The following is a 24180-nucleotide window of genomic DNA, read 5'->3' as shown; positions in this document are numbered from 1 at the left end:
AATGTGCAAAAGTACTACTCAGAGAGCAAAACCCCAAAGAAGCACAGTGCAGTGGGCAGCTTTTCATTCCTGAAGATTCCAGTGGGGATGGGCAGATGACAGCTGAGCCTGAGACACTAGGAGCAGCCACAGGGACCGGTAAATCACCAGGAGGCTGTCTTTCGGATAGCACTCATTCTGGAAAATTTTCCTCTTTTTGCTAAAAAACTACTGTCCTGCAGCTCACAACAGAAGTACTAGGAAGTGACAAGTGCCTTGCAGAGAATTACAGTGGGATGCTGGAGGCTGTTAACAGTGCTTACCACAAGTCAGCAACTGACTGTGAGAAATATCAGTACAGGATAAGGGCTCTGCAGAGAAACCACGCGATCAACTTAAAAATGACACAGATGTAAAGTAATTATCCTCCAATTAAAATAAATAAACTTAAATTTTTAAAAATACTAAAAAAAATAAAATGACACAGAATGAAAACACGAAGTCGTTCTGAGTTTTCTCAATAAAGTCAAGGGCTACACCTACTCCTCTCTGAATTTCAAAACAGACTTTTCCTGCCAGGATGCTGGGATGAGGGTAGCGAGTTGGACCATAACAGCTCAAATCATTATTTAGACAGAGCGAAAACAGCAAATAGAAAGAAGTAAATCAAACTCAGTCCATACAGAGGAAGGGATGGATTTTGCAAGCCCCAGTTTATCTTTCTTTCTGGGAACTAACCTCCTTTCCCAGCCAGTATAAATGTCACAAAAGACCTGCTAGCTTCATGGAGCGGTGAAAATCAGAAACTCAGCCAGCATAGCCTTTGCGTCACACCAGGGCCTGAGAGCCCTCATAAGCTCACGCTCAGGACAGGGGTGTGGTGGCACCGCCTTGGTCAAAGGCTTGGCAGCCCTGAGGAGCAACACAAAGCACTGGGCTGAGGCCAGAAAAAAAGCAAGACCTGGCAATTGCATGTCAGCTTTGGCATCCCGGGAAGCCACATGCAATGCCAGGATCTTACAGCTCTCAGCCAATGGCCTTGATCCTTCACCAAAGGAAAAATACTCCAAGGGCAAAATCTCACCCCACTCCCTCACTTCCCTGCACCAGGAACCTTGACTGGGCTTAGCTGAATCCACTCCCAGGAGAAGTGGAGGCAGGAACACATCAGATGCTGCACTCCAGTGATGCTGTGTCTTCTGGTTAAGGTGGCGTTTTACAGAAGGAGGAACAGGGTACAAACATTTCGGGTTCCTAGTGGGGAACTATGTCACAGCTGCTGGGTAAACCAGAAGGTTTTCAACAGTGGAGTGATCAGATCCATGGTCTGCAGGAAAAAGATGGACTGGTGAAGGAAGCGTCTCAAGAAGCCTAGAGAAAAATGACCAGGATGGCAAAGTATCTGGAAATGATGATAAATGAGAACCTGAGGGTGGGGCGGGGGTGGTGGAGACCTAGCGGATATAAAAGAATCCTTTTTCATACTTATAAAGGCTCTCATATGGAAGAGGGATTCAGAGTTCCCTGAAAGAACTCTAATGGAAGTTGAATATAGATTCCACCTGAAACCAAACAGAAGAACTTTCTGATGACTAATGCTAAGCAAAAATAGAGCAGATTACCCTTGAAGGCTATGACTCACTGGTGGTGTTCAAGTAGAGTCCAGGCTATGTGACCATGCAGATCTCTGTCCATTTTATGCTCTATTATTTCATGATTTCCTCCTTCGATGCCCAAGGCCATTCTAAGCCTATCGATTCATAGCTGCCCTGAAAAACCCAACTCAAGTTCCATCTCCAAGTCACTCCAGGCCTTTCCCTAATCATCTCTCCCTTTTCTGAATAAGACACTTATTACTTGTACCATTTATCTGGGAGATAAGCGTGTACAGCTTTGTGGCATTGTTTCAACTAAACAGTTATGTATTTCTTGTATATCAGTTAGTTTTCATGGGTTTTATCTCTGCAATTAGACAACAGCTTCTGGAAGGCAATACCCTCATCTTATATTTACAGAACAAGACTTGAGCCTTGCATGTAGCAAATGCCCAGCCTGTTGGTTTAGTACCAAGACTCCTCAGTGCCTACCCTGTAAAAATTCAGGTCTCAGGATAAATTTCTTGTGTGCATCCAAACAAGAAAACTTGTGGGTTCTTTCAAATGTCTAATCCTGATTATTTCATTTCCTAATTATACCCAGTTATATTTTAGTTTTATTGAACTAAATATTTCTTCCAATTAAAACAATATTCTTCCAGAGCATATTTTTAGAGAACAGGGAGAAAAAGAATGAAACTTTTAATTGAAAACATTTTAAACCTTTCTTTCCTCACAAAATAAAAGGAATGGTTCTGCAGCAGAAAATGTCATCCAGAAAACCAGCCAATTATGAAAAGCTTAATTTTTCTCATGGTTGAGTTAAACAAGAGCAATTAACACTACTGATTTATTCTCCCACACAGAAGTTGTCTCTGTGAATATCTGAATTCAAGAACAATAACAAGGGATTCCCTGGCAGTCCAGTGGTTAGAATTTCACACTTCCATTGCTGCGAACGGATTCAATCCCTGATTGGGAAACTGAGATTCCACAGGGCACAGTCCGAAATCAATCAATAAAATCAACAGGGAAAAAAAATGACTCCTCCATAAATGATGTTGAGACCACTGGGTATCCACTGGAGAAGAGGGAGATGACCAACTCACACCACAAACAAACAAAAAGATCAATTAATAAATTAAGGTGACTTTCAAACTGAATGACTGAAGGAACTCTTCCGCCCTTTTGAGTCTTTACACAGCTACCCTGCTGAATGTGGTTCCTTCCATAACCTACTTAAGTGATCATTTCTTTTTTTAAAAGCAGCCTTTGATATATGCATGTTTCTAGTATCTGAGGGTCATTCACATCAATATCTTGGAATGAACTTTTCTTTGGAGAAGAAGCCAAAGCCTCATAGGCTGAAATCACCCCCAAGATGCTGCTTTTGAGCAAGCACCATGAGCTTGCCTTACACCAAGCCCTTTGAGACTGGAGCAGATTGAGAAATATCACAGAGCCACGTTCTATGTTGAGAGCCACTGTGCATGCAGTTAGGCTTCTTGTAAAAGGTTATAGCCTTGAAAACCCCTATGATGCCTTCTGCATAAAAAGTTGCACATACTGTTTTCATGTAATGGATTTTCCATGACATCACATAAATTAACATACACTGGAAACTGTCAAGGGCTCTCTGCCCTTCTACTTCCAGCCAGCTTCCACACTAACAGACAGGACCCTGCTAGGTTTGCAGAGTTAGACAATTCTATTTTTAAAAGAGAAATAAACCATAGTGTGAACGGTTCTAAACCCCCAAATGGCCAGACGCTACCACATAAATACATCTCTGAGACAGAGGCTGAACGCTTCTTGGAACTTGCTCTCCTTTTTGAGCACATTTACCACAGACATTTCCCTGCCTCTGAGGTCCTGCGCCTCTGCCACCAGACAGTGCTTGTTTTCTCTCCACTCGCCCATCCCTAGTCCTCTCAGGGGCTCTGCCAAAGAGTTATCGCCCTAGTCCAGAACCGAAATCTCCTCTTCTTTAAGAAAGTTTAGCTCCAAATGCCTTAGCTCACCTCTGCTATCAACCCTCAGAACTCCACCTCCACAATAGGATCTGAACAAAACCAGAAATAGCAAGCCTCAAAGTTCCCTGTGACCCCAAGCTAATGATAGGGGGGTGGGGATGGGGGGTGGGGAGGGATTTTATGCATCTGAATTTTCACCCTTATCCTATTGTAGGGAAATAATTGTATTGTATTAAATTCATATTATTGTGTATTCATCTATTATATTGTATTAATATTGAATTGTATTAAATTCATCAGGCAACTAGGCCCACCCGATGAGCATATTTTTGTAAACACAGCTGACAAACCAAAGCTGTAGGGTTGCATTTATCTGCTGTGATGGCCACTTTCCATTGGCCTCTTCAAGTTCACTCTCTATCCTTCACCCTGCTCGGAACCCCAGGAGGCTACCGTTAACGGAATGCAGCCCTGGGCTTCTTGCTGTCTCCCTGGGTTCGGGCTGGGGTCCACAATGGAAGGCCTCAGCCGGTGAGCAGAAGGAAGAGAGGCTGGAGGGTTTGCCATTCAGTCTTCTGCGGGGAGGAGAGTTTAGGAGTTGGGGGTGGATGTGCTCCTCCGCCCAAAGCACAGCGCCACCCAGCGGCCTCTCCCACCTGCAGTTCGGTTCCCCCTTTCTGTCCCATCAGGCCCAGGGGTGATGATGGCCCCTCAGAGTGCTTTCACTGTCCTTTTCTGGCTCCCCTTCACCATGGCTACACTTCCGGTAATAGATCTCAGCCGTGTCCAACTCTTTGCAACCCCATGGACTTTACAGTCAGTGGAATTCTCCAGGCCAGAATACTAGAGTGGGTAGCCTTTCCCTTCTCCAGAGGATCTTCCCAACCCAGGGATCGAACCCAGGTTTCCCGCATTGGAGGTGGATTCTTTACCAGCTGAGCCACAAGGAAAGCCCAAGAATACTGGAGTGGGTAGCCCATCCCTTCTCCAGCAGATCTTCCCCACCCAGGAATTGAACCGGGGTCTCCTGCATTGCAGGCGGACTTTTTACCAGTTGAGCTGCTCCCAAATTCTTTGGAACTACTTGATTGAGTGTGCCTCTGTTTTCTGCCTGGACTCTAGCAGTATTTTAATCTCACATTCTCCAGAAATGCCTCCACCTGCAGTTTCTAAACTATGAGCATCTAAGAAATAAGGTCAGAGGAAAGAAACCAACTAGTTATACATTGTTCATAAAAACGACTCATTCTTCGGACAGTTCTGGAAGTCTTAACCTTTCTAAAGGTTTTAGAGCAAACAAAACAAACAAAAAGCTCTGCTTAATTAAAATGTCATCTACCACCATTCCAGGCTCTGCATCCAGTGGAACAAATTTCTGCTTCTAAAACCAATGGTATAGACACAGCCCTGTTCCAGCATATGGTTTTCCATGACTCAAGGAACTTTAATAAATATCAGTACAACAAAATATATCATTATGACATCAGATGGCATTATTTATAAGAGAAATGGGCAAAGCCTTTAAGAATAAGAGTGAAAAATCTGCTCTGTAGGACAGCTGACTAATAAATGTTGGAGCTCTTAAATGAAAGGAGTTTGCAATTTAATACCAAAATTGCTCAGCTATTTCGAAATGACTCAAAAACAACTTCTGGAAACCTAGGAGATCAACAAGCACCGAAGCATGATCTTTCCATCAGTGGAAAGGGCTTAAAGTTCTCTCCAAATAACATCCGCTCTCTCCTGTATTTGAAACCAAAGGCAAGCCAGAAGCTATCAAGTGTAACTTTAGCCATACAAAATCCATCTAAAGAAAAGAGAATACAGTAACACTCTCCTTTGTTTCTTTAAGAACAAGGTTAAAGGAGTGGTGAAAAACCACCACTTTTTCAAATCACGGAGAATGATATTTCAAGATTGAATCTGTGACTTGCTAAGATAACTCTACCCAGAGAGTTTCCACCTTCATCTCAGATCAGGTCTTTATGGCTTGGTTTCTCATCTGTTCTGTGACCTTAGGCATCCCATATACTTTGGGGGCTGGAGTACCACAGAAACTCCAGCTTTCTAAGTACACTGTGGGAGGAGACACCAGAGTCAGGGACATGGATTCTATGGAACCATGTAGCTGAAGGGCCTATCCAAAGATTATCTCCTCCGTTAGAGCATAAGATATCTAAACAAATTTAGTCTAATGTTCCTTTAAGCCAGCACCTGCCCCACGTTGAGAACTTGTCATTTAAACACCAACTTCAAGGAGAAGGTCATCCCTCCAAAGGCATGTTTCTACTTCTGACCCATACGTATTATATCATCCCCTTTCCTGCCCTTAAAAAATAATCAAGAAGACTCACTGAACAACAAAAAACAGTCTAGAGGTACAGAGTGAAGTTTACTTCTGCCTTTCTATCCAGCCAGAAGTTCCAGACTGGTGACTTGGGAGGGTGGGTTTGTCTGCTTCACAGGAGGAAATTTCTCTCCTTTACATCACGAACCCCACACCCTGCCTCACTCACAAACGTGACCTGTCTGGCCCTGTCCGAGGCTTTACTCCTATGAACATTTAAAGATACAATTAGCGCTTCCCTGCTGGCTCAGTGGCAAAAAATCCATCTGCCAATGTGGGAGACACGGGTTCAATTCCTGGTCCCGGAAGATCCCACGTGTCATGGAGCAACTAAGCCTGAGCACGGTGACCGCTGAGCCTGCGTTCTAGAGCCCGTGCTCCACAACAAGAGAAGCCAGCACAGTGAGAAAGCCACGCCCTGCAGCTGGAGTAGCCACTGCTCACCGTAACTAGAGAAAAAGCCCGCAGAGCAATGAAGACCCAGCACAGCCAAAAAAATTTTTAATGGTTCAGGATGGGGAACACATGTACACCTGTGGCTGATTCATGTCAATGTATGGCAAAACCACTACAATATTGTAAAGTAATTAGCCTCCAATTAAAGTGAATAAATTTATTAAAAAAATTTTTAAGATACAATTAAAGAGAGGGGAAGATGAACTGGTGTGGGGCGGGGTGGGGGGGTGGTATGGAGAATCCTATGGATACTGCAGTGGTTTTACCAGTTGTTGGCAAATCCTGGGATACTTCTCAGAGGTGGAGTCAAGTTCCCCTCCTCTTGAGATGACTTACTCCCACCCACCAAACAAAATGTGGTAGAAGCTGTGCTGGTAACTTGCAACTTTAGATCAAAAGAGCAATAGAGCTTCTGTCTGGCTCTCATTCTCTCTCTTTTTCTCATTCAGGATTTTTACTTTTGGAATTCAGCCACCAAGCCACGTGAAAGCCAAGCAGCCAGGGTTCTCCATCCCAGCCTTCTGGCAACACCCTCGCCTCAAGTTCTCAGCCAAAAACCAGACCCAACCTGCCAGCCAGGAGAGGGTACCATCTTAGGGGTGGGTCCTCCCACCTCCCTTTGATCTGTCCCAACTGATGTCATGGAGCAGAGACGCACCTTCCCCACCAGCCCAGCTCAGATTACATCAGCAATGCATGTCAACGATTGCTGGGCCCCTAGGTTTGGGGGTGACTTGTTATGCAGCAATATCAGAACAGACACTTAACACTCTAAAACTTTAGGGTAGCCTTTCCCTTCTCCAAGGTGTCTTCCCAACACAGGGATCAAACCCAGGTATCCCACATTGTAGGAGATTCTTTACCAGCTGAGCCACAACACAAAGGAAGCCCAAGAATACTGGAGTGGGTAGCCCATTCTTTCTCCAGTGGATCTTCCCGACCCAGGAATCGAACCGGAGTCTCCTGCCTTGCAGGCGGATTCTTTACCAACTGAGCTATGAGGGAAGCCCAATTCCAGTATAGAACCTATTAAATATGTCCTCCAGTGAGAAGACAGAGAAATGAGAGAAAAGGCAGGTTCTATAGCTTCTATATTTCTTAAAACCATGAGAAGCTAAATATAACCACCCCGCCCCCCCGAAAAGGCACCTCTGACTTTTTACAGTTGACATTTTACCCACTTTTAAGGGAGAAGGGAATGGCTACCCACTCCAGTATTCTTGCCTGGAGAATCCCATGGACAAAGGAGCCTGGCAGGCTACAGTCCACGGGGTCGCAGAGAGTCGGACTGAGCGACTCACACACACACACACACACACACACACACACACACACACACACACAAGGGGTAGAATAATTAGAAAAGGAAAGAGGACGAATGCTAATAATGCTGGGATTGGAGAACTAGAGGTGAGTGGGCATGCCAATCTCTGTCCCTTCACTTTAAAATCCCTCATATACTTTCTTTTTCTTCCCAAGCTGCTTATTTTTGCTGGCAAGATTATTTATAGTCAACCTTTCTTCTTAGAAGGACATCAAATCAAATTCCAAAAGCACTCATTCAATAACATTCGTGGGGTGAGGGTTGAAGCTCTGAAGCCTTAGGGTGTGTTTTTTTTTTCCTGAAAACTTTTCTGCACAGTCCATCACATGAAGTTCCTGAAATTTGCCCAGCAGCTTGTCACTCTCTCATTCAAGAATAACGAGTGCTCCCTTTGACTTACTGTATTAAGTCTAATGTTCTTTGCCTATCTTTTATCAGTATCATGGCTTCACCTCATATATTGAACTGTATTTCCCAGTCTGCCTCGGTTATTCCCACCTCAAAACTTTGATTCATGCCAAGTCACAGCTCCTTATCTTTGTCTTTTTTTTTTTAACCAGTCAACTGTCTTTCAAAGCCATACTCAAGCCTGATCTTAATTCTTTTTTAATTGACAGCAATGCAGCTGACAGCAATCCCTCTCTCCATTTGAAATCTTACAGCACTCAAAAGCCACAGGGCTCACCTGATATTTATATAGATCTTCCGTTCCTCACCACTCACATTGAGCCCTTCAACTCCAAGACCATAGGTTATTCATCTTTACATTCCTCTCCATCATTCCAAAGACACCCAGTGCCCCCACTCAGTATCTTGAATATCTTACATGCTCACTTATTGCTTATTGGACTAGTTAAATGAGCTAATGCATACATGCATGCTGAGTCGCTTCAGTCATGTCCTACTCTGTGCAACCCCATGGAGAGCAGCCCACCAGGCTCCTCTGTGCAAGGGATTCTCTAGGCAAGAATACTGGAGTGGGTGAACTAAATAATATGGCAAATAGCTTACACAGTTCCATCTAATAATATTTTTATTTCAACCAGTGCCTAATCTTAAAAGGAAATGGCAACCCACTCCAGTATTCTTGCCTGGAGAATCCCATGGACAGGGGAGTGTGGTGGGCTACAGTCCATAGCATCACAAAGAGTCAGACATGACTGAAGCAACTTAGCATGCATGCATGCAATCTTAAGGAACGGAGCTTTAACTGGGCAAGTTTGAGCCTCGGCCAGCCAATGAGGGTTGGTAAGCATTTTGGGGAGAGGGATTGGGAAACACTCAGATGTGGAGGTGGTTGCTGATGTTAGAGCTGACCAGGGAAATTTATGCATGAAGAAAGGTGCAAAAATTATTTAGTATAAACCTTCCATTTACAGATGAAGACAGTAAGATGCAGAGAGGATAAGTAATAGTCCCAAAGGAGCTGGTTATCAGCAGAATTGACATTGATTTCAAGTCTCCTGAATGTTCCAGCATTCCTTCCACTCCAGAAAACTGGAGGACTGTTGCATCTCTCAGTGAGCACTCCTCTTTGAAGAGCAGACTATAGACAGTTTCAAACTGAACATTTAAATGATCTTTTTAAAGTCGATTTTGACTGTAAAGAGTGACCTAAATTGCTAAACATTTTCTTCTCAAGAAAAAAAAATCTGCTTTTTTATTCCTCTGACTGAGAAAGATACATTCATGCATCTAACTTGCAAGCAATTTTTTCCAGAGGAGAAGGGGACTCTTATCTGAGCACTGCATCACACAGCATCTCTGGGATGAAAACCATGAACCAGACCAGGTAATTGGCATGGATAAGAGAAAAATATAAAAGATGAAAGCTGATGCATTAAAAGCAAACCCAGAACATAGGCAGGATGCATGCATTTACTTGAAAAATTGATAAAAAGCAACTTAAATTACAAACCCTTTTCTTTAAGAGGCTCAGCAATCACTCCCTGTTAGTATACCAGCAAATCTTTTTTTTTTTTTTTACTAGATTTATCTTCCAGATTCTAAGATAGATTAAATCTTTCCACTGACCTTGTCAAAACAGGCCTTTCTCATAAGAAGTAACAAAAGCAACACCATGGCCCAGATCAATAAGATCAGACAGGTAGATTGAGACAGCAGCATAAAGTCCCCAAGTGATTTTTAATTTAGAAAAACTAACTCATAAGAAATGAACACTCCACTTTGTTTTCAAATTCTGGGTCTATATTTTGATTAAATAAGGAAATGTAATTTATCCATAACTATATATATATAATGTATACATATTTGTCTATATATATGTTAAAATAGAAATTTAAGGAATATAGCACAGTAGACAAAAACCCACCCTCTAAAGCATGTGTGTGTTCTCAGTCACATCCGACTCTGCAACCCCATGGACTGTAGCCCTCCAGGCTCCTCTGCCCATTGGATTCTCCAGGCAAGAATGCTGCCATTTCCTTCTCCAGCCCTTTAAAGCCAACCAGCTATTTCAAATTCCAGCTCTGTCATTTCCTTTATGATAATAAGAAAGTCACTTAAAATATTTTCTAGTTCAGTGTCTTGATCTAAAACATGGCTTTGATGTTATTAGTTAATTCGAAAGGTGGTTACGAGGAATCAATGACAATACATGCAAGGTACTTAGAAAAGTACCTAGTGAACACTTATAAATGTTAGCGGTTATTATTACCTGGGACAGGGACAAAAATATTAATATGTGACTAGGCATGGTCTTTCCTAATCCCCTCCAGCTTGTCAGGTCAGCTCCAGGGTTTTCTCATGTTGCATTAAGTCTGAGTCTGGGTATAAGAAAATTCACCAGAGAACATTCAGACTATATCTCCCAGAGGAGGTTCTATATATGAAAAGAGTCATGGGTCCGGTGTGTGGGCTTGAGGGAAGATGGCTAAATTTATGAGCCTGATGGTATGTGTCAGCAGAAAAGGAAAAGAAAAGCCATTTAGAACTGAGATGGCAATATGAAGACAGAGGACACCAAGCAACTGCAGCATGAAATAGAATTAAAAAGAAGAGGTAGATTTAAGAACATGAACATGTTCATCTCATGTTCTTTGAGAATTACAATAAAGATAGGAATTAGTAGCTCAGACGGTAAAGAATCTGTCTGCAAGGCAGGATACCCGGGTTTGATCGCTAGGTCAGGAAGATTCCCTGGAGAAGAGAATGGGTATCCACTCCAGTATTCTTGCCTGGAGAATTCCATGGTCAGAGGAATCTGGCGGGCTAGAGTCCATGGGGTTGCAAAGAGTCAGATATGATGGAGCAACTAAACACTTTCACTTCCACAACAATTTTCAATTTTTTTGTAATTGCCTTGGACTGTTGGACATTGTTCCCTTGGATGTGAGGCTATACTGAGACTCAGCCTCCACAATACATGGGTGCAGATGAGTTAGAGAGACAGAGACACGTGCAGCCCACGGTTTCAGATTTACAAGGACAGACTATCACAAAGTGGTAAACATCACTGAGCAGAGCACACAGCTTTCAAAAGAAGCTAAAACACTCCCTAAGTGTATTCATTACAGCCCTTTAAAGAATACTTTAGCCACAGGTATCCAGAGCCATAAAAGCATGCATCCCCCTCGGTATAGTACTAATCCATCCTAAAGGGAAAAAAATGTTGTACCCAAGAAGATGCTCATGGCAACATTATTTATGTTAAAAAAAATGGAAACAATCAACCAAAATAGAGTGCATTGATTTAATAGAATAATATGACTTGGTTTAAAATGGTACTGTTGAAACTTAGAAAATTTTTTAAAAGCCCAGAATACTGATGCTGATCCTGGAACTGTCTGCTTCCAACTTCAAGGGCACAGAAAATAGCACTGTCCTTCGAATTATGGACTATAGCCCTGCTTGCTGATTCTTTCTGGCTAACTCAGGCTTCTCCAGGCTTTCAAAACTCCTTTATTTTCCTCAGATGAAATGACTTTAGGAAATTATACCCAACGAACCTAGTATCTGCAACTGCCCTTCCAGTTTAAAGAGATCTGGACATGGCCCCCCTCTTTTCTCCTTAGTTCTAGAACAAGAATAACAAGTAAAAGCTTTTGCATTTATTCTTCTGACTTTGAAGCTTTTCAAGTTTCACCTTCTCTGATGATTGGATTCAGAGGGTTAATAAAGCCTCTGATAACACATTGCTTTAAATAACAGTCCCAGCATGCCTGGAACAGTAAGTAGTGTCCTGGGAAGAAGGCTCTTGCTGAGAACCTGTGATCTCTGCCATATTACCTGTAGAATCAGACCTGGTTTTTTATTTAAGGAACTTGCAAAAAAGGAGAAAAACATAGCATGTGAATGCCATTTATTCCTTCACTGTTTCTTTCCACAAATGAGCATCAGAGACGTGCCTGCCAGAGACTATCGGGGGTACAGATTATGTCCCAGTCCCAAGTTGCCAAAGATGCACAGAACAGGGAATTCTCATAAAATGTGATGGGGGCCTTGAGAGAGGAAGTGTGGGGAGCCTGAGGAGACACAACTAACCCAGCTGCAGGAAGGCAGGAAAGTGACAGTAACATCCTCCCTTAACTCAGTCCTGAAGATTTCAGATCAATCATGTAGGGAAAATGGAGAAACAGACCCAACATTCGGACTCTCTACTCAATACTCAGACTCTGTTTCTAAGCCATATTCTTTCACTGTCCTGTCCTTAGGGCAAGTGAACATCCTCCTGAACAGTGCCTCCAACTCTCCCTTCAAAAGTAGACGCCATGAATAATCTGAAGAGCAGTCTCCTCAGCAAACAGCAGGTGAGCTACTATCTACAGCCCACCGTGGGCCAGGCCCTCATCCAACGGCCAGTCCTGCCATTTTCATCTTCTCTGTCCTGGATGAAAATATTCCCTCTCTCCTTCCTGGTACGGTTTTAATTTAGCTCCGTGAATGACGGTGGAAGGAAGTAGTTTATTCTGGTGTTAAGTAGAAAGGAAGACATATTTTGTTATTTTTTTAGAGTGGCAAAGGGCATGCTGAATCATCTTTTGCCTGGCATCATGTAGACAACACGCTATTTTTACAGAAAAGATGCGTCCTCCCTAATCCTGACGGTGTCCTGAGCAGCCTCGGTGTGACAAGCCTGAGGAACCACACACTGACACAGGCTCGTCCGTGTCCCACAGCAGATTATCAGGTGCCCCTCACCTCACACGGAAAACCACCAATGCTGTTTGTCTTCCTGAGGCTGAGGCGCGTCCAGCTTCATGGAGAATGGGAATTTGAGAAGAAAGGGAGTCAGCGCTGATCCACCTCCATCGTCATCCCATTAGTACAAAAACCATAGCCTTGAAATCTGATTTTAGCCTCTCCAGTAAAATTTCAGGAGAAAAAAGCAATTCTGAAACATGCCGAAGTTTGTAAAAGTTATCTACATCCCATAAATAGTACCAACTCGAGTGCCTGAATTCTTCCCCCAGGCAGAGGGGGTACAGGGGGAGTTTAGGGAGTCCCAAGATGGACTTCCCTGGTGGCTGAGAGGGTAAAGCGTCTGCCTGCAATGCAGGAGACCCAGGTTCGATCCCTGGGTCGGGAAGATCCCCTGGAGAAGGGCAACCCACTCCAGTATTCTTGCCTGGAGAATCCCACGGACGGAGGAGCCTGGGAGGCTACAGTCCACCGGGTTGCAAACAGTTGGACACGACTGAGTGACTTCACTTTCACTTTCAAGACGGGCAACAGAGAGAAAAGACAGGGCTGAGGATACAGGGAAACAAAGAATCCAGCCATAGACACCTGGTACTGATGAGCCTATTTGCAGGGCAGCAATGGAGATGTAGACATAACGAACATGCGGACACAATGGGGAGAAAAGAGGGACACACTGAGGGAGTGGCGCGAGGTATATACACACTGCCCTGCGTACACCGGATGCTGGGGGGAAGGGGCTGTAGAGCGTAAACCGGATGCCCGTGGGAAGGGGCTGTAGAGCGCAGCTTGCTCAGCTCGGTGCTCTGTGATGACCCAGGGGGCGGGGTGGGGGCGCCGGAAGGAGGCTCAAGAGGGAGGGGATATAGTTATATACACTTATAGCTATGCAGCAGAAACTTAACACAACATTGTAAAGCAATTATCACTCACTTAAAAGAAAAAAAAATAAAGAACGCAGCCAACCATCAGATGCAAAGAGCTTGATAAAAGGGAGATGCAGTTAGCGAATAAGAGAGAACCAAGGATAATGGAGCAAACGCGGAGGTGCTCATTACAGGGTGGCTGTGAGGCAGGCAGGAGCCGGGGAGGACCCAGAGCCATTTCAGAAGGCATAGGCAATGCAGCTAAAACCCTGGCTACGCTCCTCCCAACAGCTCCCTGCCCACCATCCAGGGCAAAAAGGGTCTCTTGAAGAGGCAGTCCGCTTGAAAGTCCCTCAGGAAGATGTCTCACTGGGGTCTTGTGTCACTTGTCAAAAATTCCTGCAGCGCTAGTTTTGGCTCTGATGTGGAGTAAATCTTTGCTTGAGCACCAGCTGAACTAGCAGCCTCATTTATGGGCCATGTGGGATGAAAAGTGTGTTATTAAACCTCTACGTGGCAAGATGCTCACATCATGTAAGTCATGTGAGAGGCGAAGCCCTCTGAGCAAAGAAAATGGGTGGTGACCTCCTGATGAAAGGGCTGGTAGAGATGCTGGTGTTGTTTGGGGAGTTTTTTAAATTATTTGCTAATTTACTTTCTTTTTGTTTGTGCCGGGTCTTATGTTTCTGTGCACAGCCTTTCTCTAGCTGTGGGACGAAGGGCTGCTCTCTACTTGCGGTGTGCGTGGCTTCTCTTGTTTCGGTGCATGGGCTCTAGGCACAGAGATCCAGAAGAGGCAGCTCACAGGCCCTGATGCAGCTCTTCATCAGGGGCTTAGCTGTTCTAAGGCAACTAAGGCCTAGACCAGATGGAATCTTCCCGGACCTGAGATCGAACCCAGGTCCCCTGCATTGGCAGATGGATTCCTACACACTGTACCACCAGGGAAGACCAAAATTGCTGGTGTTATTCAAATGTCCAGTGGGCTTGTTCTCTTTCTCCCCCTCTTCCTCCTTCCCTCCCTCGATCCTAATCACAGAGAACTCAATTATGATAAGAGACTGTATGTCACTTTCTCCCAAGGTTAAGTGAATTCATGCATTTCCATTATTAAGCTAACACCTCCTATCTATAAAGGAAGAAAATATAAACTGCTTCAAAAATATTAAAACATATAAGGACACTGAATGCATTATGGGTTGATAAAGAACATCAAACTCTCAAGGAGATCTTCCCTCCACTTTGTGATTGACAGGAAAGACTCTACACCATAATAAAACAAATGGCCAACATCCTAGCCTTGCCACTTGCCAGCTGGTGCAACTTAGGCAAGGTAACTAACAACTGTGCCTAAGTTGTGAGCAGGATTAATAATAGATTGTTGCGAGGATTAAAGAGTTAAAACACATGAAGCCCTTGGAGCAGCTCCTGGCACAGGGTCACTGCCTTGCACACCTTGCACACCTTCTGGGTGACATCCACAAGGTTGTTTATGAGGCAGGGGCCCCCAGGAGCTGCGCAATGCACAGCCCATGCCCAGGCCTGCTCATTCAGTATTTGCTATTCTTCTCAATATTGGGTTTTCACTATGAACTGAATAATGTGCCAAGCAATTTTCAAGGATTTTCTTGCTGAGTCTTCAGAATAACCCTATAAGGTGTGCTCAGTTGCTAAGTCCCGTCTGATTCTTTGTGAGCCCATGGACTGCATCAGGCTAGGCTCCTTTGTCCAAGGAATTTTCCAGGCAAGAATGCTGGAGTGTGTTGCCACTTCCTATTCCAGGGGATCTTCCTGATCCAGGGATTGAACCAAAGCCTACTGTGTCTCCTGCATTGCAGGCAGATTCTTTACTGCTAAGTCACCAAAGAATCCCACAAACTAAGGTGTGTGTGTGTGTGTGTGTGTGTGTTAGTTGCTCCGTTATGTCCAACTCTTTGCAACCCTATGGACCGTAGCCCACCAGGCTTCTCTGTCCATGGGATTCTCCAGGCAAATACTGGAGTGGGTTGCCATGCTCTCTCCAAGGGATACTCCTGACTCAGGGATCAAACCCGGGTCATCCTCACTGGAGGCAGATTTTTTACCATCTGAGCCAACAGGAGCCCATAAGCTAGAAGTATCAGGATTCAAATCCTAGGGGACTAACTAGAACCCAGGCTCTCTGACCACACCTCCTGGCCAGGCAGGGAAGGGGCCAGGTCGTTCTTAGATTAAATCTGCTAGTTTATGCATTCTCTACAAATATACTCTACAGGGGAAACATGCTAAATCACTCCCTTCATCTCCAGAATGTGCAGTACAGGCAACATTAGCTCCTGCCACCACCTTTCCCCCATGCTGTGGATTGGACTGACATACCCGAAATTAACAAGGATCACTTGTCCAGAAATGACAAAGATTTTTCTATGTCCACAGCTCCTAACAAGGGCACATGCCGTTAGTTAAATAAGCAAACCATTATGTTGATAATAATAGAAAGGTCAACACAGATATATCTGCTAATCGGCTGATATGCCTCTGTCCCAGCAAACTGGAGGCAATTTCACTGCACAGGGAAGATGACAATTTCAGGTGTCAGCTTTGTGGACTCTTGCTGTCCAAGAAGTAACACTGGTGAGGATGCTCTTTTAAACCAGCAAGTTCCAATGATGCAATCAAAGAGAAGCAGGGCTGACAGTTCAGGATGGAGGAGGCATGGGTGAAGTGCCAACCAGCGCTCCTGGTCTCGCCACTGTCCTCCCCTCTCCTGACTATCAGCTCTTCACGGCATTTGGCTGCCTGTTGCACTGGGGACAATCTGCATTTTCACGGCTAAAAGGATAGACTTCTTGAGGATGCAAATGGGCTTGGAATCAGTCCAACTGGGTTGAAATCTTGGCTCTACCGCCTCCCACTCTGTGACCTGCCAACACCCCAAGAGTCTTCTGAGCCTCGGTTTCCTCATCTGTACATTTGGAACATAAATAATATCTATTTAATGGGGCAGGTTGAAGATTAGAAGCAGGTCAGCTTCCAGAACTTCCATAAATGAAAGCTGCTATTCAAGACTCTGGATTGACTGAAAGTGGTGACATAGTTTTTTCTTTAGTTTACAAGGAGTGTGCATTATGCTCTCCAAAGTAACTGCCTTAAGAATATGTCTAGGCAGCATTTTTTCCCCCTACAGGTTCCTTTGCTTAACACGTTTCTGGCAATTCCCTTGGGAACTGCCTCCAGCAGGAGCATCTTTAGTGATGACCACTCTCTTTCGTTTGGGGATACATTATGACCAGAATGATCATTCAGAGCCAAGCACAGTGTCAAGAAGAAAAGCATCCTTCCGGTCAAATGTGAGAGGCAACTGAGAAGATCTCACATGGCCCTAATATGTGTCCAGACTGCCTCTGCACTGGCCTACTAGGCAGTCTTGCCCACAGCAGTCGCTCACAGACACTTACCCACTGGTTACTGATAGAGATTTTACTCTGTCAGTAATAACTGGCTGAGAGTTTCTGAGCAGAGGCAGATCCTGATAAATATGAGAGTCTAAGAAGCTCATGTGACAAGAGCAAGGAAAGCTCTTTGCTTTCCTTCTCCTTTCTGAGCAGGCAGGTTGTCTCAATAACCAGACCATTAGGAAGGTCCTTGCCTATGGGGGTGACCGCGGGGAAGGAAACAGATCTGTCTTGCAGAGCCGTTGACTAACTGAACCTTAGGGCGTGTGGAGGGCCCCAGAGTTAAAGATGCAGCCGTGTTCACCACCATAGCCATTTGGAACATGATCCTGACACAGACAAGAAGAGCTGCCAAGGACAGAGATGATCCTTCCATCAGTGTTGATCCCTATTATCACAGGTTAAAGCAAGCCAGCATAGTGTTGCATCAACCACTACCTACCTGCCCTAACCGGAGAAGGCAATGGCCCCCCACTCCAGTACTCTTGCCTGGAAAATCCCATGGACGGAGGAGCCTGGTGGGCTGCAGTCCATGGGGTTGCACAGAGTTGGACACAACTGAGCGAATTCACTTTCACTTTTTACTTTCATGCATTGGAGAAGGAAATGGCAACCCACTCCAGTGTTCTTGCCTGGAGAATCCCAGGGACGGGGGAGCCTGGTGGGCTGCCGTCTCTGGGGTCGCACAGAGTCGGACACGACTGAAGCGACTTAGCAGCAGCCGCAACCTGCCCTAACACTGCACAGGCTATATCAGTAGGGCGAAAAGGTCTTTGTATCCACTGAAAGTCACTGATTAAAACAGCTTATAGATCCTAGCTGCTCAAAGCCATGACATGACTTCATAAGGCATAATCGACAGATTTTTTTTTCTCTAGCTTTGCTCAAAATTGCAACAAAACTCATTTATGCTATGAGAGTCAAAGACTTTTGAACTTTAAGCCAACTGGCCACAGAATGAATAGCTGAGGATCATGTTTTTTTTGTTTGTTGTTTTTTGCTTTTTACTTTTTTAGTTAGCATTTTCACGATTATAAAGAGAATAGCCAATATGACTGAAGACAAAGCCAGGCCAAACATTTTTCCAAGCTAGGGAAAAAGGGAATACAGTCGAGGCTGATAACAGGGAAAACTAATTAACTGATATAAATAAAACCTTTAAAGAGCATGATTTTATTTTTTTCTAGAGCCTTTTAGATGAAGGTAACTTTGCCCAAGAATCCATCACAAATATGGAAAGGAAAAGTGGAGCTAATGAAATAGGACAAAAGATCACAGCAAATAGGAGACTGGCAGCCTCCACTGTATCATATTTAAAGATTTGATATAAAGTATTTCACAGAGATAGTCCACCAGGAAAAGGAAAAATCAAATATGAATTTATTTTACCAAGAATGCAATCTTCTGGGCACTGCCGATTCATCACTCACTAAAAACCCTCGGCCAAAGAAAACATTTCCAGGTCCCCTTGCTGAAATTGCTGCAACCGATCTATTTTCAGCTCTGTTTCTCTGAGTCTCACAGCAGAAGCTCTGAAATGATCCTGGGGCCAAGTTCGGTTAAAAGTTGCCAGGTGCATTTAAGATGGTCTTGTTGCTTTGCATTCATTTTGAAATAATCTGCAACTGAGGGTACCCAGCTAGAGTGAATTCTTTCCCAGAAGCAGGCCTCGCTACTTCTTGGTCATCTGGGTCTATTTTCATTAAATAATCACGCACAAATAATCAATGAACAACTGGAAATGATTGTTTAGTAATTACATTTAGCTCCAACAGAAACAGCCTATTAAGACAATAAGAGCATACACATTATGGTGGCCATCTTTAACTCTGAAAATGCCAGTGTGGACAATCAACAAGGCAAGCTATGCTGGTGACTGTCCTCCTTCAAGCTGTGGACGTCAAATTCAGGCCTCATGTCATGGTGAAGGCAACGCCTTGCTCGCCACACCGTGAGGCTAAGAGAACTGGAGAAAATCTGGGTCTATGCACTAAGAAACTTCAGAACGGGCTAAGGGAGTAGCAAGTTTTTTAAACAATAAAATCAGCTCTGTTCAATACACTGTAATAACCTAAATGGGAAAAGAATGAGAAAAAGAAAAGATACGTCTCTATGTATAACTGAATCACTTTGCTGTACCCCTGAAACTAACATGACATAAACAACTGTACTCCAATATAAAATAAAATAAAATTTAATTTTTAAAAATGGCTCTATAGAAAATGGATTTGCTCATTAATTTCAGGTACCTATGTTGAATTTCCTCTAAATATAATGTCACAAGTAATCATTTCAGGGGTTCAAATAGCGAAAAAACCCTTGCCAGTTATTCCCCACCCCTCTTCAAACACCCACAACCCTATCCCACCTCTCCTGCCCGTGTCAGCCATACTGCTGGCTTCCTGTTGGGTTTAACTAACAGGGGCACCAGACAAAGATGAGAGAGGTGTAGCGAGAGCAGTGAGGTGTTGTTTTCCCTTCTCTCTCCCTGTTTCACTTCAGTGTCTTTACAGCTGTGTTTCCTGTCTAGTGACCCTGTTGCCAACCCTCACCACTGTTTGCCCCTTTTGTCCCTTGCCCTGGAGATGGCAAGGGCTTCCCATTGCTACTGGTTCCTGGAAGCTAGGCCACCCTTCGTCTGTTCTCATAACCCTGCCCGTAGGTTTGCAATAGTCCCTTCATTAAACTCTCTTCATTCAAATCCTCTGAAGGGAATTCTATTGCCTACTAAGATCTCAATGCAACCACTCTGCAAAATAAATACAGCAGTGCTTGCTTCCTCACTGAAGACGGTGAGCAAACACCAAAGACCAGTATGTAGGAGGGAAAGTACATAAGCAAAACAAATCTCCACCAAGCTTTCTATTTTGGCAAACTTGATGTATTTAATGTCACACTTAATGTCAAAAACAGCACAAGTTGACTATTATTTCTCCGTGCTAACTTATACTCCTTTTCTGAAATGAAGGGAGAAAAAAATCTCACCCATTCACTTCCTTCATCAAAAACAACCTCCACTGGATAAAGCTCAGGAAAGCCTACTCCTAAAGACTAGTGATTCTCCAGAAGTCCCATGGATGCTTAAGAAAGATAACCTTTTTTTCCCATTCTTATCCTTTTGCAATTGCAAAAAGAAGAGGATCATTTTCTGAGTCTTTTTCTTTGGTGCCCAGAATTTAATTCTCTATACTGCAGAAGGGGTGAGGATATGGTCTTTCACAAACTAGAGCCAAGCATAACAAAATGGGTGGGGTGTAATAAAAGCACTGTTTTATCCAAATGGTAGAAGGCTATATCTCAGATGGTAGTTCTTTTTCTTCAGTCTAGATATTTATTTATTTAGCTGGAGGCTACAGTTCTTTTATTTTCATTGACCTACCTAAAGAATGTTTGTGGAATTTGCAACTTATTGATCAATTGTACAGTTTCTGAGTCTAAATGCAATGCTTTCGTTGCATCCTCTTTTTTTTTTTATTAAGCTACAGGGCCCTGCTAACATAGGAGCTGTGAAATAATAAGCAGAGCACATGTTTTAACCCAGGCACAATTAACTAATCAGACTCTCTCTCCTGCATTTTGCTTTAACACAGGACTGGTTATTCTCACCTCACCCCCTCACTATATCCATTCTCCAGATCCATTCTGCGTCCTCTTCTTTTTCTCTGCCCAGCAACTGTATTGTCCATCCCCTGCCCTCTGGCTTCCGGTGATATCTCGCCAATGGGAGGCACCATCAGGAGCTCCAAGGCGAAGACAAAGATACATGTCCTCCGCACACTGGGGGCTAACATTCTGGCAGTGACTGGTTTTCCAACTACACACTCATGACTACTACTGCACCAGGTCACCCATCCCAAAGACAGGACAGCTCTTCACTGCCAAAAGCTCCCAGCTGCCTTAGTATCTCTTACCCGTTTCCTTCACCCTGCCTGCATCTCCGTAAATAGCACTTTGGCTAAATACTTCCCAGGCTCCTCCAGAATGTGCCTTCAGTTTGGGGCTCTGTCCCTGACTGACAGGATGAAAAGCACAAGGTTCCCCCTTAGGCAAGGGGAGGTTCCCCAGGTTTCTGAGCACTTGTTAGGTGTGCCTAGGGTTCGTCCCTGGCTTTAGAAGAACAGTGGGTTTCGTGTTCTAGTGTCTGAGAACCACCTGGGAGCTTATTAAAAATGCAGGAAAGACTAAGAAACCATCACAGATAAGACAGGATTAAGAAGACCGGATAACTACATGTAATGTGATATCCTGGATTAAAGAGAAAAAGGACAACAATGACAAAACTGATGAAATTTGAAAAAAGTCTGTAGCTTTGTTGTTAATTTATCAAATACATTCTGGTTATGTAAGGAGTTAACATTCGGGGAAGCCAGGTGCAGGAAACACAGGAAGTTTCTGTACTATTTTACTTTTCTATACATATAAAATTATTCCAAGATATCAATAAAATGCTTATTTAAAAAAAAAAAAGCAGACTTCCAGACCCTGCCCCAGACCCCATGAATCAGAATTTTGGCAGTGGATATTTAAAGCAGATGGCTTGAGGACTAAACTTTGAAAATCACTGCCCCTAAAAGACTTGGAAACTATTATCTCAGGTTGAGATAAGGATGGAAACAATTGTTTACAATGCCAAATTGCAGCATAATTACTTGACTATTTAAAGAAAAGAGCCAATTGAAGCTTTGTCAAAGTTCACCTTCTATTCCTGTTAATTAGAATGATTCATCCTTCGACCAGTCTCCCTGTTTAGTTTCCTGCATGAAAACACTTGAAGAGGTACAGGTAATTATAGGACCAAACAAAGAGTGTGGCAGTAAAGCCCTTTCACTTCCTCCTCCCTCTAAGGCTGTTTGGTTTTTTTTTTTGCAGTATGCATCCTTTCTATTTTCCCCAACTTTGAGTTTCCAAAAAGGCAGGGCCAACCAAACAAGACTGCTGAATGGTGATTTTCTGCATCTTTTTCACAGTGGGTTACCCTGTTGCTCTAAGCTTTAAGTTCCCTGAAGGCAGGGACTCTATTTTCAGTTTCTTCTGTGTTTTTCTACAGCTCTACTGAGGATTCTTCATCCACTATTTGATGGATTGACAACCTGCACTTCCCCACTGTTCCCATATTTTTGCCTACTTATTTTAGATATAATTATTATTATGCCATTAGAACACATAAGAAGGGGATGGATGGAAATGAAAATATGGCATTACTGCATATTAAGTCTCTTCAGTCATGTCCAACTCTTTGCAACCCCATCAACTATAGACAGCCAGGCTCCTCTGTTCATGGGATTCCCCAGGCAAGAGTACTGGAGTGGGTTGCCATTTTCTTCTCCAGGGGATCTTCTGGACCCAGGGATAAAACCCCCATCTCCTGCATTGGCAGGTAGATTCTTTACCACTAGCGCCACCTGGGAAGCCATTATTATTACCTGCCTAATCAACAAAAGTAATGCTCAAAATTCTCCAAGCCAGACTTCAGCAATACGTGAACCGTGAACTCCCTGATGTTCAAGCTGGTTTTCGAAAACGCAGAGGAACCAGAGATCAAATTGCCAACATCTGCTGGGTCATCAAAAAAGCAAGAGAGTTCCAGAAAAACATCTATTTCTGCTTTATTGAAGGCCAAAGCCTTTGACTGTGTGGATCACAATAAACTGTGGAAAATTCTGAAAGAGATGGGAATACCAGACCACCTGACCTGCTTCTTGAGAAACCTGTATGCAGGTCAAGAAGCAACAGTTAGAACTGGACATGGAACAACAGACTGGTTCCAAATAGGGAAAGGAGTACTTCAAGGCTGTATATTGTCACCCTGCTTATTTAACTTCTATGCAGAGTACATCATGAGGAACGCTGGACTAGAAGAAACACAAGCCAGAATCAAGATTGCCAGGAGAAATATCAATAACCTCAGATATGCAGATGACACAACCCTTATGGCAGAAAGGGAAGAGGAACTAAAGAGCCTCTTGATGAAAGTGAAAGAGGAGAGCGAAAAAGCTGGCTTAAAGCTCAACATTCAGAAAACGAAGATCATGGCATCTGGTCCCATCACTTCATGGGAAATAGATGGGGAAACAGTAGAAACAGTGTCAGACTTTATTTTTGGGGGCTCCAAAATTAGTGCAGATGGTGACTGCAGCCATGAAATTCAAAGACGCTTACTCCTTGGAAGAAAAGTTATGACCAACCTAGATAGTATATTCAAAAGCAGAGACATTACTTTGCCGACTAAGGTCCGTCTAGTCAAGGCTATGGTTTTTCCTGTGGTCATGTACGGATGCGAGAGAGAGTTGGACTGTGAAGAAGGTTGAGCACCGAAGAATTGATGCTTTTGAACTGTGGTGTTGGAGAAGACTCTTGAGAGTCCCTTGGACTGCAAGGAGATCCAACCAGTCTATTCTGAAGATCAACCCTGGGATTTCTTTGGAAGAAATGATGCTAAAGCTGAAGCTCCAGTACTTTGGCCACCTCATGCAAAGAGCTGACTCACTGGAAAAGACTCTGATGCTGGGAGGGATTGGGGGCAGGAGGAGAAGGGGACGACAGAGGATGAGATGGCTGGATGGCATCATGGACTCGATGGACGTGAGTTTGAGTGAACTCTGGGAGATGGTGATGGACAGGGAGGCCTGGTGTGCTGCGATTCATGGGGTTGCAAAGAGTCGGACATGACTGAGTAACTGAACTGAACTGAACTGAATGAACAAAAATGTTCATTGAGAATTTACTACGTGTTAGGCACTATTCTAGGTACTGGTTATCTAGCAGTGAATAAAATAATCTCAGGACTGCCCTAGTGGTCCAGTGATTAAGACTCCATGCTTCCAACTCACAGGGCATGGGTTTGATTCCTAATTGGCTAAGATCTCATATGCCATGCAGCTTAGCCAAAAAAAAAATTTTTTTTTTAAATCTCCACTTTAGGCAGCTTAAAGTCATACCAGGGAGATAGACTATTAAGCAGATAATTTCCAAACAAGCTATCAGTTCTCCCTTGCCATCCTCACACTTTGCTTATCACGATAGAGCAACCTGAAGAGGAATTAGGA

The 24180-nt window shown here is 43.7% G+C and overlaps 1 protein-coding gene and 1 non-coding gene across 2 annotated transcripts in view; one reads left to right on the top strand and one right to left on the bottom strand.

The window, feature by feature from the left end:
* The window catches only part of NCALD (neurocalcin delta), a 477985-nt gene that overhangs the window by 293816 nt on the left and 159989 nt on the right, over positions 1–24180 (bottom strand). The window lies entirely within an intron of this gene.
* TRNAC-GCA (transfer RNA cysteine (anticodon GCA)) lies at positions 13151–13222 on the top strand. Its single transcript has one exon. It is a non-coding gene; the product is annotated as a tRNA-Cys (tRNA).

Source organism: Budorcas taxicolor, chromosome 14, assembly GCF_023091745.1.
Source record: "Budorcas taxicolor isolate Tak-1 chromosome 14, Takin1.1, whole genome shotgun sequence".
Classification (NCBI taxonomy): Eukaryota; Metazoa; Chordata; class Mammalia; order Artiodactyla; family Bovidae; genus Budorcas; species Budorcas taxicolor.
Note: the sequence above shows the minus strand (reverse complement) of the source record. Positions and strands in the feature narration are given on the sequence as shown.